Source organism: Triturus cristatus, chromosome 7 (genome assembly GCF_964204655.1).
Source record: "Triturus cristatus chromosome 7, aTriCri1.1, whole genome shotgun sequence".
NCBI classification, from domain to species: domain Eukaryota; kingdom Metazoa; phylum Chordata; class Amphibia; order Caudata; family Salamandridae; genus Triturus; species Triturus cristatus.
In genome coordinates, this window is record NC_140590.1 from 1412944744 (window position 1) to 1412962818 (window position 18075).

Here is an 18075-nt window from a genome sequence, read left to right on the forward strand (position 1 = left end):
ACCCTGTAGCCAGCTCAAGCTCCATTGCAGTCAGCCTGAAACTGTGACTTTGTCCTGGTCCGCCTTGACCCGATATCTAGCTTTGGCACTTTGTGCTTTTTGGAGCTATTTTCACTAAAATCTTTAAAATTGCATATTTCCCGTTCTACTGATTGAATGTTTATTTTGTCTCATTTTATTTATTAAAGAAATTTCTATTCTTCTAACTTGGTGTGGAATCCTTTTTGTGTTGTTTTTTCACTTTATTATTGTTTCAAGTGTTGCACAAATACCTTACACATTGCCTCTGTGTTAGCCTGACTGTTCTGTGCCAAGCTACCAGACGGATGAGCACAGCTAAATTTAGAGTTGGCTTGTGGCTCACGCTGACAAGGATCGTGGTTGCTACTTGACCAGGGCTTACACCCTCGTAAACCAACAACCCCATTTCTTACACACAGTCAGTAGAGAAACCCCAAACAGTTGGGCAGAATGCAGTTGATAATAGGTTTCACCCTGTTTCCTCCAAATCTTCAAAGGTTCAGCAGTTCACTCAAAGGTTATAGGAGGCACCACCCAACTAAACCGTCTTCCCTAGTCCTGATCAATCCTTCTTGGTGTGTATAGTACTTCACGAGTAGGAGCGGTGAGGTATAACATGTTGGGTCAATATCGTCCCCATATGGCTGCGCCATGAACTGCAGGGTAAAATTTGTGCCATTTACTCTGATAAAAAGATGCTTAATTCAAGAGCATGGGAGGTCTTATCAGGCAGCCATTTTTCCCATATTTAATATTCTGAGCTTTCATGTGGAATTCTGTCTATCAGAATGTGCATTTTCCCCTTTGTTGATAATGCTTTAAAAAAACGTATAAAATAAGAGTGAATACCTTGGGGAATTTGCGTACAAGAAAATCAAGGTGCATCCCTATACATTTATATTCAATAATGTATCACCCTAGAACCCCTATTTGGAGAAATATTACAAATAAAGCAGATTCCACATGTGACTGCTTGTTTAGTAGTAAAATATAGCAATACCCGGTGTTCAGTGGGTTTCCTAGAATTTGAATTTGAATTTAAAATTATTTATAAAGCGCACGTTCACCAGCGGTTTCATGGCGCTGCAACTAACAGATATCTGGGCGAGGGAAGCCGAAGCTGAGTTAAAAGGAAACAGAAACTGCTAATGAACTAGTTAAAAAATTTAGTAAACAAATGAGCTTTGAGCTGTTTCCGGAATTGCGGATAAAGAGTTAAGGCTCTAAGCTCAAAAGGCAGGGAGTTCCAGGAGAGTGGAGCAAGGGTCGCAAATTTCGATCCTCCCCATTTCTTCCTCCGGAACCGCGGGACTGTGAGAAGGGATTGAGTGGATGAACGCAGTTCCCTGGGGGGAACATAGGGAATGATCTCAGATGAGATAAAAGCCGGGGCCGTGCCCAGTCGTGCTTGGAAGGTGATGGAAGCAAGCTTAAACTGGACACGCGCGCGGACAGGGAGCCAATGTAGGGACTTGAGGAGGGGAGTGACGTGGTGAGACTTTGGTAGTTTAAACACCAGGCGCGCCGCCTGGTTTTGGATCTGCTGCAGACGCCTTAAGCTATATGCAGGTATACTTGCATATAAGGCGTTGCCGTAATCCAGGCGGGAGATGACCATTGCCAGGGTGATCAGTTTCAAAGCGTCAAAAGAAAAAAAACGGGACACCTTGCGTATAGTGTGCAGTGAAAGAAAAGAAGAAGAAAACACAGAACTAACCTGGGAGTGAAGGGTGAGTTGAGAATTGAGATTAATGCCTAATGTTTTTACTGAGGTAGAGGGGACAGGTGGAGAGCCTAGGGAAGGGGGCCAAAACAAGGAAGACCAGGGGCTGGATGAACCACCCGTCAACACCAGCTCAGTCTTGTCTGGGTTGAGTTTCAGATGGTTGTGGTTCATCCAGTCCCGGATATGAATCATGATAGATTGGAAGTTAAGAACAGAGGCAGGGGAAGAAGACAGATTAAAGACAAGTTGGAGGTCATCCGCATAATTAAATACGGTGACCTCCATTTGCTGCAGTGAGAAAATAAGAGGGGCGATGTAACGATTAAACAAAAGAGGTGAAAGGGAGGAGCCTTGGGGGACCCCGCACTGAACTTTCCGAAAGTCCGCAGAAAAATCACCCAGGCGAACTGCCTGGGTGCGGTCCCTCAGGAAGGAGGATAACCATACCAGCGCGGTGCCCCCGATCCCTGCCGCCCTGACACGGGAAAGCAAGATGGTATGATCAACCGTGTCAAAAGCGGCTGAGAGATCGAGGAGAACCAAGGCCTGGGTCTGGTTAGTGTCCATTCCCTCCCTGAGGTTGTCGAGGACCGAGAGGACTACGGACTCCGTAGAGTGTGCGGGGCGGAATCCGGCCTGGCGGGGGGCAAGAACCCCGTACTTCTCTACAAAAGAGCTCAGAGCGCAGGTGACATGGCGCTCGAGCACTTTCGCCGAGAAAGGCAGGAGAGAGATGGGGCGAAAATTGGCAGGGACTGAGGGGTCTGCACCCGGCTTCTTCAGGATGGGAACAATGACTGCTGTTTTGAGTGGATTGGGTACCACGCCCTGAGAGAGAGAACTATTGAGGAGGTGAAGGGGGGGGTCTGGACAAGTAGTAAAGATGTGACGGAGGATGTGGGCAGGGCAGGGATCTAACGGAGAGCCGGATTTGACAAGGGCAATTATGGAGGTCAGGGATTCCTTGGTCAAGGAAGGGAGAGTAGTGAGTTGTCCCTTGGGGGGAGGACACTGGGGATCCACAAAGGTAGGAGAGGGGAGAGGGATATTGGCTTTAATAGTGGCTATTTTCTGAATGAAGAAATTGTTTAGGGAGTGACAGAGTTCCTGGGAAGGGGTGGGCTTCAGAGTGGTTCTGTCGGAGAATGCCAGGTTGTGCACAATCGAGAAGATTTCCCTCGATTGGTTCTCAGCTGCGAGGATTTTTGAAGAAAAATAGGTAGTTTTGGCCGCCAAGATAGCCTTTTTATATTGAGTCAGGATGTTAATGAACTCCAATCGCAGTGAGGGGCAGTAGTTTCTCCTCCAGGCCCGCTCCGCTCGACGTACCGCTAGTTTGGTGGCCTTAAGATCTTCATTAAACCACAGGTTGGTATCCTTCTAATGCTTTGAGGTGAACCGTTTCGAAGGGGCAATAGAGTCGCAGCCTGAGGAGAGCCACTATTCAATGGCCGTGAACTGGGAAATGGTGGATAGACCTTGTAGGGAGGGGTAGGAGGTGGTGAGTAGGGTGGATAAATTTTCAGGGTCTACTCGCCCCCAAGCGCGGACCCAGATGTTCTTAGGAAGTGGGGGCTTGGCCGGAGGATGTTTGGGAAGGGCAAATGAGATCAAATGATGGTCTGACCACGTACAAGGTGAGATGGATAGGGACTCTACGGGACAGTTCAAGGACCAAATCTGGTCTAGGATATGACCCTTGACATGGGTAGGAAAGTGAATATGAGATGTGAAGTTAAGAGATTGAAGGGTGTCTGAAAATTCTTTTGAGGATGGGCATTCTGCGGGGTCTGAGGGCCAAAAATTAAAGTCACCCAGGAGCAAAATGGAGGAGTTGTTAACTGTGATCGTGGCCAAAACTTCCAGAAAATCGGGGAGAAACAATAAAGGGGATTGAGGGGGACGATAGGTAAGTATGCAAGTGAGGGGAGGTGTAATAGAGGTGGTACGGATAGCCAGGTGCTCCGTAGTGGCAATATCTGGCAAGGCAAGAGTTTGAAAGGGGAGGTCAGCTCGGGCGATGACCGCAACGCCGCCCCCAGCTCTACCATTATGGCGATCCGCACGTAGAGTGTAATATGGGGCTGGGAGAGTGGCCAATAGAACGGGGAGGGAGTCATCGCAAAACCATGTTTCTGTTAAAAAAAGAAGATCTGGTGCATGAAGGTCTAGCAGCACCGATAGTTCATGCGAGTGGGCTACTGCAGACCGGGTGTTTAAGTAGTATACCGAGAGGGTTTTAGAGGATCCAGGGTTAACATCACCCACGGGGGGGTGAGGGGGAATGTGTTGAAGGGGAAGGATGGCGGGAGAAGGAGCAGGGGACAGGCCGAGAGAAGAAATGCGGGAACAGGTAGTGGCTGGTAAAGACCATGGGCCCTGGAGGCTGCGGAGTTGAGCTTTTGGCCCCTGTGCCACTGCACTGCTGCACTATTCAAATCATGACCCTGGTGCCTGCAAGGACACGGCACTTGTGACTGCTTGTTTAGTTGTAAAATATAGCAATAGTCAGTGTTCAGTGGGTTTCCTAGGCCTTTGGCCCCTGTGCCACTGCACCCGCTGCACCATTCAAATCATAATTCTAGTGCACTTGTGACTGCTTTTTAGTAGTAAAACAAAGCAATGATTGGTGTTCAGTGGGTTTCTTAGAGCTTTCGGTCCTTGTGCCACTGCACCTGCTGCACCATTCACATCATGACCCTAGTTCCTGCAAGGTAATTGCACTTGACTGCTTGTTTAGTAATAAAATATGGCAATAATCAGTGATCAGTGGGTTTCCTAGAGCTTTTCGCCCCTGTGCCACTGCACATGCTGCACAATTCAAGTTGTGACTATAGTACATGTAGGGAAATTAAACGTGAATACTTGTTTAGTAGTAAAATGTAGCAATAATCATTTGTTCAGTGGGTTTCCTAGCGCCTTTGGCCCCTATGCCACTGCACCTGCTGCACCATTCAAATCATGACCGTAGTGCCTGCAAGGACATTGCACTTGTGATTGCACGTTTAGCAGTAAAATATAGCAATAACCTGTGTCCAGTGGATTTCCTAGGGCTTTGATCCCTGTGCCACTGCTCCTGCTGGTAAATAGCCCTTACAACGAATCCTTCACTCCGCAAGCAATTACAATGACCGCGTTGTAACAACGCATACCATTACCCCGCAAGTCATAACAAAGACTTTGTTGTCACCTCCCACAAGGACTGCCCCTGTTAAATGTAATGTTGCTCTGTACGTTTTATTTACAGTTTCAAAGCACTATTTTGTTAATTACTTTTCCATCTTAGCTGGCGCTGCTGGCATGACAGCTATGCATTTCCCCGATTGGACTCTTCAGATGCTTCCAAGTGCACCTGTCCTAGGGGCCTGTTCCTCGCACGTCCCTCTCTCGCTTGTTTTCTTTTTTTCCTGCATGGTTTGTTCACCAATCATATAATTGTCCATATTCAGCCATTTTTTTATTATATTTATTATAAGTTTAAATGTCTTTTTTACCATTGGCATGTATGTGGTACAGTCCATGCTGATACTCAAACCAGGCTCCCCAGACTTAAGGTCGGCAGCTCTGTTTGTTACGACACATCGCAGGCAGATTATGCCATGCCCAGTACCTTGGGGCGAGAAAGCAAAACACACACAATTGATGGACGGATTGCAGAACAAATCAAAACATTCACCCCCAGTCAAGAGATCTGGGTTAAATCCATCATCCTTTTGCTCACCATGCCACCCCAGTTTAGACCTGGCCATATGCAAATCAGTCTTGACCCTGTGCCTCATGGGAACAGTCCAGCCCGAACTGCCAAGCAAGGTCCTCCCTGGACCAGAAACAAGCATCCTAGGACCGGTTTCGGGGTATCACCCCTCTTCAGCCAGGATAGCTTGATTCCAGTGGCACAGTGAGCCCAGGACCCACGTCTGGGCATACCTGGCGCACTTAGGGCGAGAAAGCAAAAGACACACAATTGATGGACGGAATGCAGAACAAATCAAAACATTTACCCCCAGTCAAGAGATCTGGGTTAAATCCATCATTCTTTTGCTCACCATGCCACCCCAGTTTAGACCTGGCCATATGCAAATCAGTCTTGACCCTGTGCCTCATGGGAACAATCCAGCCCAAACTGCCAAGCCAGGTCCTCCCTGGACCGGAAACAAGCATCCTAGGACCGGTTTCGGGGGTTTCACCCCTCTTCAGCCAGGATAGCTTGATTCCAGTGGCACAGTGAGCCCAGGAACCCACGTCTGGGCATACCTGGCGCACTTAGGGCGAGAAAACAAAAGACACACAATTGATGGACGGAATGCAGAACAAATCAAAACATTCATCCCCAATCAAGAGATCTGGGTTAAATCCATCATTCTTTTGCTCACCATGCCACCCCAGTTTAGACCTGGTGATATGCAAATCAGTCTTGACGCTGTGCCTCATGGGAACAGTCCAGCCCGAACTGCCAAGCCAGGTCCTCCCTGGACCGGAAACAAGCATCCTAGGACCGGTTTCGGGGTTTCCCCCCTCTTCAGTCAGGATAGCTTGATTCCAGTGGCACAGTGAGCCCAGGACCCACATCTGGGCATACCTGGCGCACTTAGGGCGAGAAAGGAAAAGACACACAATTGATGGACGGAATGCAGAACAAATCAAAACATTCACCCCCAGTCAAGAGATCTGGGTTAAATCCATCATTTTTTTGCTCACCATGCCACCCCAGTTTAGACCTGGCCATATGCAAATCAGTCTTGACCCTGTGCCTCATGGGAACAGTCCAGCCCGAACTGCCAAGCCAGGTCCTCCCTGGACCGGAAACAAGCCCCTTAGGACCGATTTCGGGTTTTCACCCCTCTTCAGCCAGGATAGCTGGGTTCAAACTCAAATGGCATGGTGAGCAAAAAAACGATGGATTTAGGCCCAGATCTCTGTACTGGGGTGAATATATGACATTGTTCTGCATTCTGTCCATCAACTGTTGTTGTTGCTTTTGTCACCCCCAGTGGGATGGGTATGCTCAGACGTGGGTTCCGTGCTCTCCATGCCACTGGAATCAAGCTATCCTGGCTGAAGAGGGGTGAAACCCCGAAACCGGTCCTAGGATGCTTGTTTCCAGTCCAGGGAGGACCTGGCTTGGCAGTTCGGGCTGGACTGTTCCCATGTGGCACAGGGTCAAGACTGATTTGCATATGGCTGGGTTCAAACTGGAATGGCATGGTGAGCAAAAAAACGATGGATTTAGGCCCAGATCTCTGTACTGGGGTGAATGTATGACATTGTTCTGCATTCTCCATCAACTGTTGTTTTAGCTTATGCCCAGTACCTTGGCAAAGATCCTGCATCATGGATGCCACGCTTGTATTTGTTTATTAAAATCAGTGTTTTATCTTTGCCGGCGGCGTGCCTTTACTGCCTTAGAGTTAGCTCTTTCCTGGCGATCATTTGAGCCACTCTTTGAGTCAGCTCTTTCCAGGCGAGCACAGCACCCGATTCACGGCTGCCGTGCTTCAGTATATGACAGATAATTATTAATTATGCTTGTATTCCCTTTGAAACCCGTACCAATGCACTGAGGAAAATGGCAGCGCAGCACCAGACCTACTCCCACTGGCTGTAGGATTCCCTTTCCTAGGGTTTACTGTCACTGTGATTCATGAAGCATGGATCTTCTAATTCTGGGACACAATAAAAGTTATAAGCCACTGGAGTCAGCAGGGATGGGAAGATCATCACTTTCCTATTTTGGACTAAACTGTTCCTGTGGAAAAGTAATATTTTTGTTTAATAAATGTATTTTCCTCTTTTTGGTTTGTGGTGTGAGCTACAGAAGATAATTTAGTGAGATAAGGAAATTGTCCTCTTCAACCATTAGCCATGATTTTGAACTATCTGTTTTCATCCATTCTGAGCTGGTGTGGACAATTTATTTTGAATATTGTTGGCTTTGCTGCTGAGTGCCTTTTTTCCCCAAGGTGAAGTTTACAAACTACTTCCAGATGTCTATTAGAATTTGTTTAAGAAATTTGAGTGGGAGCGTTTCTACATATAGGAGGCATGGAAGGAATTTCATTTAAGTGATATTAATTCTGCTGAATTATGATACATCCAGTCAGCCCCATCTATATAAGTCTTTGAAGAAGATCATTATTAGAGATGGGACATTACATGTATAAAAGAGTGTACAGCCTTCAATGGGGATGTTAACTCCCAGATACCTTCTCGAGCCTTCAGTGTATTCTCACTCATATGCTTGTAGTTGGGACAGCTACCTCCATACCCTGAGATTTAGAATAGTTAATTCATAAACAGTGATGCTTCTGAAAATCTCTTTTGCTCTGCTAGACCAAGACCAAAGAGACAGATGGTTATTTAGAAAAAAACATAGTATGTTGTCAGCACAAGGGCCAAATTTGAGCCTTTTAGTTTTAGTGATTAACCCTTTTATTGCTTGGTTGTTATTCTTTCTAATCCGGTGTTCCATTATGAGCGCAAATATTAGGTTTGTGTTGTAATAAAATGTAATGTCCATTCCAGGTAGTATATTCAAGCTAATTTATTAAGTAGATGTCACAAGGGAGAACCCCACCAGGAGCAGCCTCACTGCTGCTCAGCCCATCACCAACTCACAAACATTCCACGCACTAACATTCTCACACAAAGTCACCCAGGCTGAGCAGCAGCAGCATAACTGTTTGACTGCAGCCATCCCTGTCTTATGCCAATTGAATATTTTGTGTTAGTTCCTCAATGGTGTTTATGTGAGCTGCATGTTTCACAAAGTTGACCAGCATAAACATCGCCACTAATTGGATAAGCTTGTTATGGCCAATACTTTGTGCATGAATGCCAGGCCGCTCTATCAAAAGGCCTTCTCTCCATCTAGCAAGTGAAGGAACATTGAGAACTTATCCATTGTTGTTAACCTTACAAGGTTTACTGCAAGTCTTGTGTTGTCACATGTTTGATGTCCTTGTATGAATTTGGATTGCCAAGGGGAGAACAGAGCAGGCATAGCCTGGAGGCCAAGATTTTGGTAAAAGTTTTTTCATCTATATTAAGTCGTTTTCTGGGGCGGAATAAGTCACACAGCTTGGAGTCTTTATTAATATTATTATTATAGTGATTTTTTAGTCTATCACAGAATCTGTGTATTTCCTGAGTGTTCCTATATGGTTGACTAACTTAGACAGAGAGCCTGCTAAATTCTCTTGGAAGGCTTTGTGAAACTCAGCAGAATAGCCATGAGGACTTGGGGTCCTTGTTCTATGCATTCCTTGGATCGCTCTCTATACCTTACGTGAAGTGATAGAAGCCTCTTGTTCTTTCATTGTCTTTAGATGTTTCTTGAGGAGAGCAAATCCCTTTAAATAGCTGTCTTGGACATTTTCATTAATACCAAGATAGCACACACTGTACATTACAATGAGAGCTGATTTTAATATCTTGAAATGCAATAAAGATTAAAGCTCAGAATACCGTCAAAAGAAATCTTGCTTACTAGCCTGCATCACACCATCAGCAAAATCCCAGACAAGGTGGCCCACCTCAAATTTATACTGGAGCGCTCCAATGGCCAGATGTAAAAAGAAATAGTGATTTGTAAAACGTTCGCAAAGTGGTTTGTGGATGGAAAAATGGCCATTTGCTATGTAGGAAAGCCATTCGCAAACCAAAGTTAGCGATGCAACCGGTTTGCTAGTCAGTATGTTTTGCGAACGCAGATGGCAATTCAGAAATATGAAATGTCAAATAACGACTTGTAAACAGGATTTTGAGGCAGTCGCAAAGAGCAATTAGTCGCAACTTGACCCGTTTGCACATGCAATTTGCCAGCAATTCAAACCAGGTGGTAATTGGGTGCAAACTAAAAAAGCAGGTACAGAATGCACCACAACTGTTCACAATGGCTGCCCTGTATGTGATAGCAAGGATAATGCACATACTGACTGTTCAGCACAGGAGGAAGTGGAGACAAAACAGGACATTCAGAGTCAGGCTTAACATTTTTGAGCAAACAGAGGAAGAGATATATGACAAATACAGGCAATGTAGCTCTGTCATTTTGGAGTTAACTGCCCTTCTGAAGCCACACCTAGAAAGCAGTATTCTGTGCAGTATTTCCATCCCCACTCACGTCCAGGTGTTGTGCTTGTTACCAATTCACAACAAGAAGGCAAGAGGAGAGTTAGAGACACGCAGGAGTAGACTCCCCTATTCATATATTTACCACAACAAAACTCCTGGGTCTACAGAGAGAAGATAAACAGGAGAAATGACCTACTGTAAATGGAATATTGCTTTTAAAGGATGGTTTCCCTCACTGACCCAAAGGTGGCATGCTTCATCATTTGGTAACCTCCTCACACTGTGAAGCCTAGTCACGGTCAGGGCTTTAACCCCCTCTCTGGGAGGGAGGAGATCTGGGACTGTTGTGTTGAGGAATAGGTATACTAATTAACTTTCAGATGAGCTAAGTGTGATGAGCGGTGCAGGGCCAAAAATGTACTGAAAACTGTGAATGTTAAAACTAACTACAGGGTATGCAAAAATGTTTTATTGGTGCGTATCTGGGCCAGGATTAAAAATCAAGACTTTTGCATGAGATCAATATATAGCCTGCTTCTGTTTTAAGCAAACTGTTATGTCAAGATGTTTTAGCCTAATACCCTCAAAAAGAGGTGTGGCTGCCTTCCTCAGGACCCATATATTTACTTCTGCTTGATCAAGTGCTCTAACAAAAAAGGCAAAAAGTAAGGTGTATATAAAACCAGTGGTCTTGTGGTAATCCACGTAATGATGGTGTAAATAATTCAAGTGCAACTTCATTATTACAGCCACCACAATGTGAAAGTAAACCAAACTAGGTCAGAATTAAAAAATGTCCATCTTGTTCAACCTAATGGCTCTGAAGGTATGATCAAATCCCATATCCCCGCCAAAACCTGCCCATGGACAAGTTAAATGCCCATCTCATATTTGAATGGACATATTACAGAGGGTGATAAAGCATGGTATCAATATGTTATATGACAAACGAGATTGCGCTTATCCGCTTACATCTAGCGTTGGGCCTCAACTTAACCCTGGCGTGGCGCTGAAGGTACTCTCTATCATATATGGTTAAAATAGGACGCAGAAAATCAAAAGAAACAACAGAAAAAACGGGAAAAGACTTGTGGCATTTCTGAGCGTATTTTTGATAAAAAACGCATTTCTTTAAAATAACTACAGCCCCAGTTGTGTAATATGGATCTGGGGTCATGTGCGTGCTCAGAATCAGCAGACCCTTGCATCAATGAACCCTGACCATACATGAGAGACTTAGGTCAGTGTCTGTAACTGACAGTTAGACCAGTATGTTAACATACTGACAGCAGCACACAGTTATTTTGATGATGGTTTCAAACAGGTCTCATTTGAGTTTTACATAACCTTGATATAAAACCTAGAATTATGGGCATTACTGCACATGAGCAAAGAACTGCTATTCCCAGCACTCCTTAAGTCAGGTGATTGGTACTTTGTGCTTTGCTCTAAGAGTTCCAATATCAGTACTTCAAATATAATTAATTGTCTTGGTTGTAGGACTATGGGCTTTTTCTCAATTTTGTCATTTGAGTTTTACATGACATTGATTAACACCCTGGAACTATGAGCATTAATGTGCATGGGCAAAGAACTGCGATTCCCAGTACACCTTAAGACAGGGGACCGGAGCTATGGGCATTGTTCAACCGGTTCCAATATCAGTACTGCGATTAAAAAATATTGTCTTGATCATAGGACTATACGTGACTTGTCCTGTTTTTGCTACTTAAATTCTCAACCACTACTGTTCCTAGATATGGAACTACACTTCCCATCACCATGTAGTCACCTGACATGGGATTGGGATTTTGTAATGGACCTATGGTGTGGCTTGAATTTGTCCTCCAATAGAGTGCCTTTCTAAGGGGTCGTCGAACACCACCTCAGGACATGCCTTTCCCAATGTGGTGATTAGCAGGATCTACGTATCACAAGGTATGTGTTATGTTTTTGGGATGCAGATGTCTCATGCACCCCTGTCAGGGTATGCAGACAGAATATCGAGTTGGAAATGTCGACTTCACAAATATCGATTTGGAAATATCATGACACAGAAATATCGACAGGAAGAATATTGTGGTCAAGAATATCGACTTTAAGGTAAGAAATATTGTTTTTAAAAATATCGAAGTCATTAATATTGTTTGCAAAAATATAGTTTTTTAAAATATCGATTTTTTATTTGGTGTTATGTATTTTAGTATGTATTTTAAATGTATGTGATCTATATTGTTGTATAAGTATTGTTCTTGTTTTTTAACATGTGTTACATTTTTAATCGTTATCAACTTTATTTTGATTAAATTTTGCGTTTTTTAATTCTGTAGTGGCTTGTGGGTTTATAGGGTAATAGGGTGGGAAGTAATCTAATTATAATAAATTAATGATTATTTTTTATTTAGTAATATTTATTTAATTTAGATTTTATAGTGTTAATTGTGGGAAGTAATTTATTATTAATTAATTATTAATTGGTTGTTAATTTTTATTAATTAAATAATTGGTAACTAATTATGGTAATCATGTTATATTTTTAGGAGCGAGTTGTGGGGTTTATAGGGGTAAAGGGTGGGAAGTAATTTATTTTTAATTAATGAATAATTATTTGTCAATTAATGCTAATTAATTAATTACAATTTAAATATTGCAATTGTGTAATTATTTTAGATCTGAGTTGTTGGGTCTATAGTGGTGAAGGATGGGAAGTGATTTATTTTTAATTAATTGTAAGTAGTTGTTAATTGAAATTAATTTATGTTTTTTAAATTAATTATGGAAATTGTGTAATGAATTTTAGGTGTGGGTTGTGGGGTTTATAAGGGTGGAGGGTGGAAAGTAATTTATGTTTAATTAATTATAATTAGTTGATCATTAATATTAATTCATCAATTGATAATTAATTAAGGTAATTGTTTTTTGTGTGTGAGTTTTGGTTTTATAGGGGTAACGTTCGGGTAGTAAATACATTTTTATATGTTTTAATTTGTTTTTTAATTAATAATATTTCTTTAATTGATAGTTAATTATGTTAATTATGGAGGTACATTTTTTTAAATTTAGATGTGTGTTGTGAATTGTGTGGTGTTATAGGATAGGAAATAAACAAAGATTAAATGTATGTAATAATTATTGTTTTTGTTTATAAATAAATTCTAATTAAAAATAGTTATTTATTTGTAAATTATTTTTAAATGTATTTAGTATAATATTTGTAGGTACTTGTCATATCTATTTAACATTATAATATGTTTCTTTTTTTAGAATTTCTAAGTATTTTATTTATTTTTCTTTAAAAAAAAAAATATTTTGTGTTGGTTATATTTTGTTTGTTTTTAATTTTGAACTGACCGGAGTGGGAATATAAATTTTTACACCTCCGCTATCCAACACTTTCCCTAGTGTTGCACTAACTGGAGTGGGAATAGAATTTTCTACCCCTCTGCTATCCAACACTTTCCCTACTGTTTCACTCACTGGAGTGGAAATAGTAATTTTTACCCCTCTGCTATCCAACACTTTCCCTAGTGTTGCACTAACTGGAGTGGGAATAGAATTTTCTACCCCTCTGCTATTTAACACTTTACCTACTGTTGCACTCAGTGGAGTGGGAATAGTAATTGTTACCCCTCCGCTATCCAACACTTTACCTACTGTTGCACTCACTGAAGTGGAACATTTAAGTTTAAAGACTTTTAAATAGTTTAATATTTTAATTGATAATATAATTTTGTTTTAATTAGATGTTATGTTATTGGTGTATGTATATATATATATATATATTTATTTGTACATTTTCATATATACAATTATAAAATAAATAAAAATTAATAGTTTATTAATTGTTTTAAAGTATATATATATATGTATTGCATTTTATATACTTATGTTTACATTTTTTAATTACATTTACTTGTTATATTTGTTAAAATGTAGATTAAATAAAATTTATTTGTTTAAGTAAATTTTATTATTTAATATATTTAATGTTCTTTTTTTTATACATATATTAAAATCAATATTTTGTACAACTATATTTTTTTCCGTATTTTTCTACTTACCATTATAAATATAGGATGTTGATATTTTTGACATCGATATTTATAACTCGATATTTGTGTATGGGTATATTTTGGGGGTCGACATTCTATCAGTGAACCCCCTGTCAGAACATAAGTTTAATTCCAGCAACCTTTTGTAGAACCCTTTTTCCTACTGTATCGGCGCACTAGTTTTTGATTGTATCGGAGCACATGGGTTCAAACTACCATTCCTATTAGGGGGCCTTGCTTTGTGCACCCCTGACAGAGCATTCGTTTAATATCAGCAACCTGCTGTAGCGCCCATTTTCCTACTGTATCTGCATGCTAGTTTTGATTGTATCGGAGCACCTGGGTCCAAACTACCGTTTCCTACTGGTTGGGGGCACTGGGTTGCGAAACATGTGCATGCTTTTATGTGGACAGTAACATATCCATCACATTTATGTGCCCATCCTGACAGAGCATGAACTCAATCCGAGTAATTTTATTTTGTTGTAACACCCATTCTTCAGTTGTATTGGTGCACTGGCTTTCGACTGTATCAGAGCATTTGCGTGTCAACATCACTTACATTACAATTTGGGGGCTCCCGGATTTTTGAAATATGTTATTGCCTCTATGTAGACAGCAGCACACCTATTAAATTTCCCAAAGTAATGATGTCTCTATGATAATTCTGGCAAAATGGGGGGGCCTCATAAGATTCGTTAACCTCTGGGTCCATACATGGACCAATAGATATTAGACTAAATGATCGGCGACATGCCCCTTGTAGCCAACAATATCGGGATCTCTGTAAATAGCCTTTTCATTAGTATTGGCCCTTGTGGATTCCACAAAAGCTTGCCTCACGCCTCCAGTCCATCTGTTGGTTACAGACACTGACCTAAGTCTGTCATGTATGTTCAGGGTTCATTGATGTGAGGGTTTGCTGATTCTCAGAAAGCACATGAACCCAGATCCGTATTACACAATTGGTGGTAGTTGTTTTAAAGAAATGAGTTTTTATAAAAGCATACCCTCTGAAAATATCACAACTCTTTTTCTGTTTTTTTCTGTTGTTTCTTTTGATTTTCTCTGTCCTATTTTAACCATATAGGATAGAGAGCACCTTGAGCCCCACGTCAGGGTTAAGTTGGGGCACAATTCAGGTATAACTAAACAGTTGACACACAAACTGTCAGTCTTATGAATTTTGACACCATGAAGTAAACATGTACGTCAGTTACAGCACCGGCAAAAAATGACAAAATAAATATAGCCACTCCCTGATTGCCGCCCCTCAATTATTTATTTTGACCGCCCTGTAGTGATGTGCCACCATGTTGAGGCGTAGGAGTGCAGCTATTACTGCATCATGGGACACACTTGCATCCATGGCAGTGATGCTGCTGACGCTGGACAACTCAGTATCAGGATTCAAGCACACCATACACCTCCTGTTGTTCTGCAGTCGCCTGAGACCCAAAAGCCTGCAAAGTGTGACAGCGCCTATGGACATGCACAGTCGAGCGCTGCTGTTAGGACCTGATGACTGGCTGCTATTTTGGAGTGAGCTGCTGCATGGCATCCTCAGCCTCTACTAAGTGTGGACATACTGCTGGAGTGGCCATGAGGTGTTGTGGGCAGACTCTCCAGCACTACTGCTCTTCTTCCACCATTTGTGCCTGTTATTCACCCTCATCTATTGGGCCTTCAATGTCTTCCCCAAGTGCATCTAATTGGATGATGGAAATACCATTAAAAATGTTACATTAGGAAAACATTATCTTTAGTTGTACACATTTAATCAAAAAATGTCAAACACTAACTACACTGTTTGTCCATGACTACGAGTCCCATAGTGCGCCACGAGGGCTATTTTGGACATGGAATAATCCAATACTAATATGTTTGTTTAAGTTTCTTTGACATGCACGTGGTCACCAGCTTCAAGGTCAGAAATGTTACCATTATTGAAGGTTTGCACTTACATTGCGTTGGTATAGGAGTATCCTGGATAACAAAACCAAACACAGGCTGTGGCTCCAGGGTGGTGTCTGCCATTGCCTCTTGTGTAGTAGGATGTGGTGCAGTTGAGGGTCCATTTCTAGTGGGAGTGACTCGCTCAGGTGTGTTGTGACCTTTTACTTCCTGCATGAACGTGTTGCGAATCTCCTCTACAGAGAGCTGTGCCACACCTACAGCGTTTTTCTTCTGCTGCAGCTCCTTCCATTTCTTGCTCTTCTTTGTCTCAAGCACAGTCATAGATGCCTGGCCAAACAGGACGTCGTGGTTGTTGAGGCACTCCTCGGTGAGTATTTCAAGTTCCTGCACTGAGAACTTTCATTTTTGATTCCTCCCCCTGCCTCCTTCTCTTTCTCCTGGCTGGCCATTCCTGGTTTGGGTAACTGTTCTTTGGGGTCCTCAGTTCACTGCCTGTGCTCTGCAGTGCTGCAGCCTCTCTCTGCCTCCCTTCCTGGCTGCTGGATTACTGCACTTCCTGCTTCAGGGATCATCTCCCTGACCCAGGAAGCAGACTTGCTCTTTTTTCAAAATTGTCACTATCCGCGACATGGGCGTCCGCAGAAATTTTTCCAGGGGGGGGCGAACCTTGCAAATGAAGGGGCGTGTCTAATGTTAATGGGGGCGGGGCTAAAATGGCAGACAATCCGGATCGGGTAATGTTCAGGCCAACCTGAGAAAAACAAGCATTGGCATAGCCAATAGGTCTCGCCTTTGGGACCTTATGACTGACTCACAGACTGAAGAACTTATATAGCGCACTTCTGCCAAGGCGTCTTGGCGCTGGGTAAGTATGATGCCGGCAGTATAAGTATTTAGTTCTGCAGCAGGTCCCAAAGGCGAGACCAATTGGCTATGCCAATGCTTGTTGTTATATCTGGGCATGTTGAGAGGCTAGGGGACTGGGTCTCGATGTCAGGTTGGGAGCACAGCAATGACCTACTCAATTTGAATGCGTAGATAATACAACCGGAGGGGTGAAATGAAAGGTTCACTACCAGGAATAACAGGAAAGTAGAAAGTTAGGCTGGTTAGAAAGGTAAGGAGGGGTAGAGGCAGGCATGGTGGTGAGGGGAAAAACAGATGCATGCTAGGAGAGCACTGTGAGGGAGTGAGGCGAAATGGGAAGAGGCACTGAAGGTGGGTCGGGTAAAGACCGTAGTGAGGCAAACAGAAGGGTAGCGAGGGGTGAAGGGTAGACAAAGAAGTGAGGTGTAGAAGTAAAAGATTCAGGAGCAGAGACAGGTAAATCAAAGCTGGAGAGGGGAGAATAACGCAGTCGTAGAACCAGAGAGGGCCAGGTAGAGAGAGGGAGAGGTGTGTCAGAGACAGGTAGAGACAGCTGAGGAAGAGGGAATAATAACGACTGAGGTAGACAGGCGAGGTAGAGGGGTGCGTTGATATAAAGGAAGTGCAGAGATGTGTCACAGATGTTACTGAAGAGGAAAAGAAGTAGAGATATTGAGAAAGAAGTAAGGCACAAAAAGAAGTAAGGGGTGAACAGAGGTAGAACGAGTGGAAGGGGAGAGAACACGTAGCAGATGAATGGCAGGGTAAAATGAGTGATCAGGCAGTGAGTGTGAGGAGTGGGATACAGAGGCATATGTGGCAGTGAGCGCGAAGTGCGGGGTACAGAGGGATATGTTGTGGCAGTTAGCGCAAGGTGTGGGGTACAGAGGGATATGTCGTGGGAGTTAGCGCGAGGTGTGGGGTACAGAGGGATATAAGGCAGTGAGCGTGGGCAGGGCCGACTTTAGCGCTCGTGGGGCCCAGTGCGATAATGCTTTTTGGCACCCCCCAATGACCACCTCCATTACAGGTTCTTCATAACCATCCTTTCACAGCGCCCCTCAAGCCTCCGTAACCATTCAGTCTCAGGTGCATTTAATTCATTTTATAGCGCCGCTCCTATCAGTGTAAGGTGTCACAACACTTTACATCACACAGATTACATAGAGACAATCAATCATAGGTGTGTAAATCAGTGCATAGGAAATGTTACATAAGAGAGAGGACAAGAAGGTGTAGGAGTCACATGTCATCCATACAGGTAGGCAGGATAGTTTAAGAGTGCTTGGTCAGGAGAATCAGAAACCTAGAATTTAAAACCTAGCACCATGGATGGGGGGGGTTCTCTTTATTAATAAGAATTGATTTCTACACAAATTAACCCATTTTGCCACATTAGGATAATGAAAAACTGGGGGG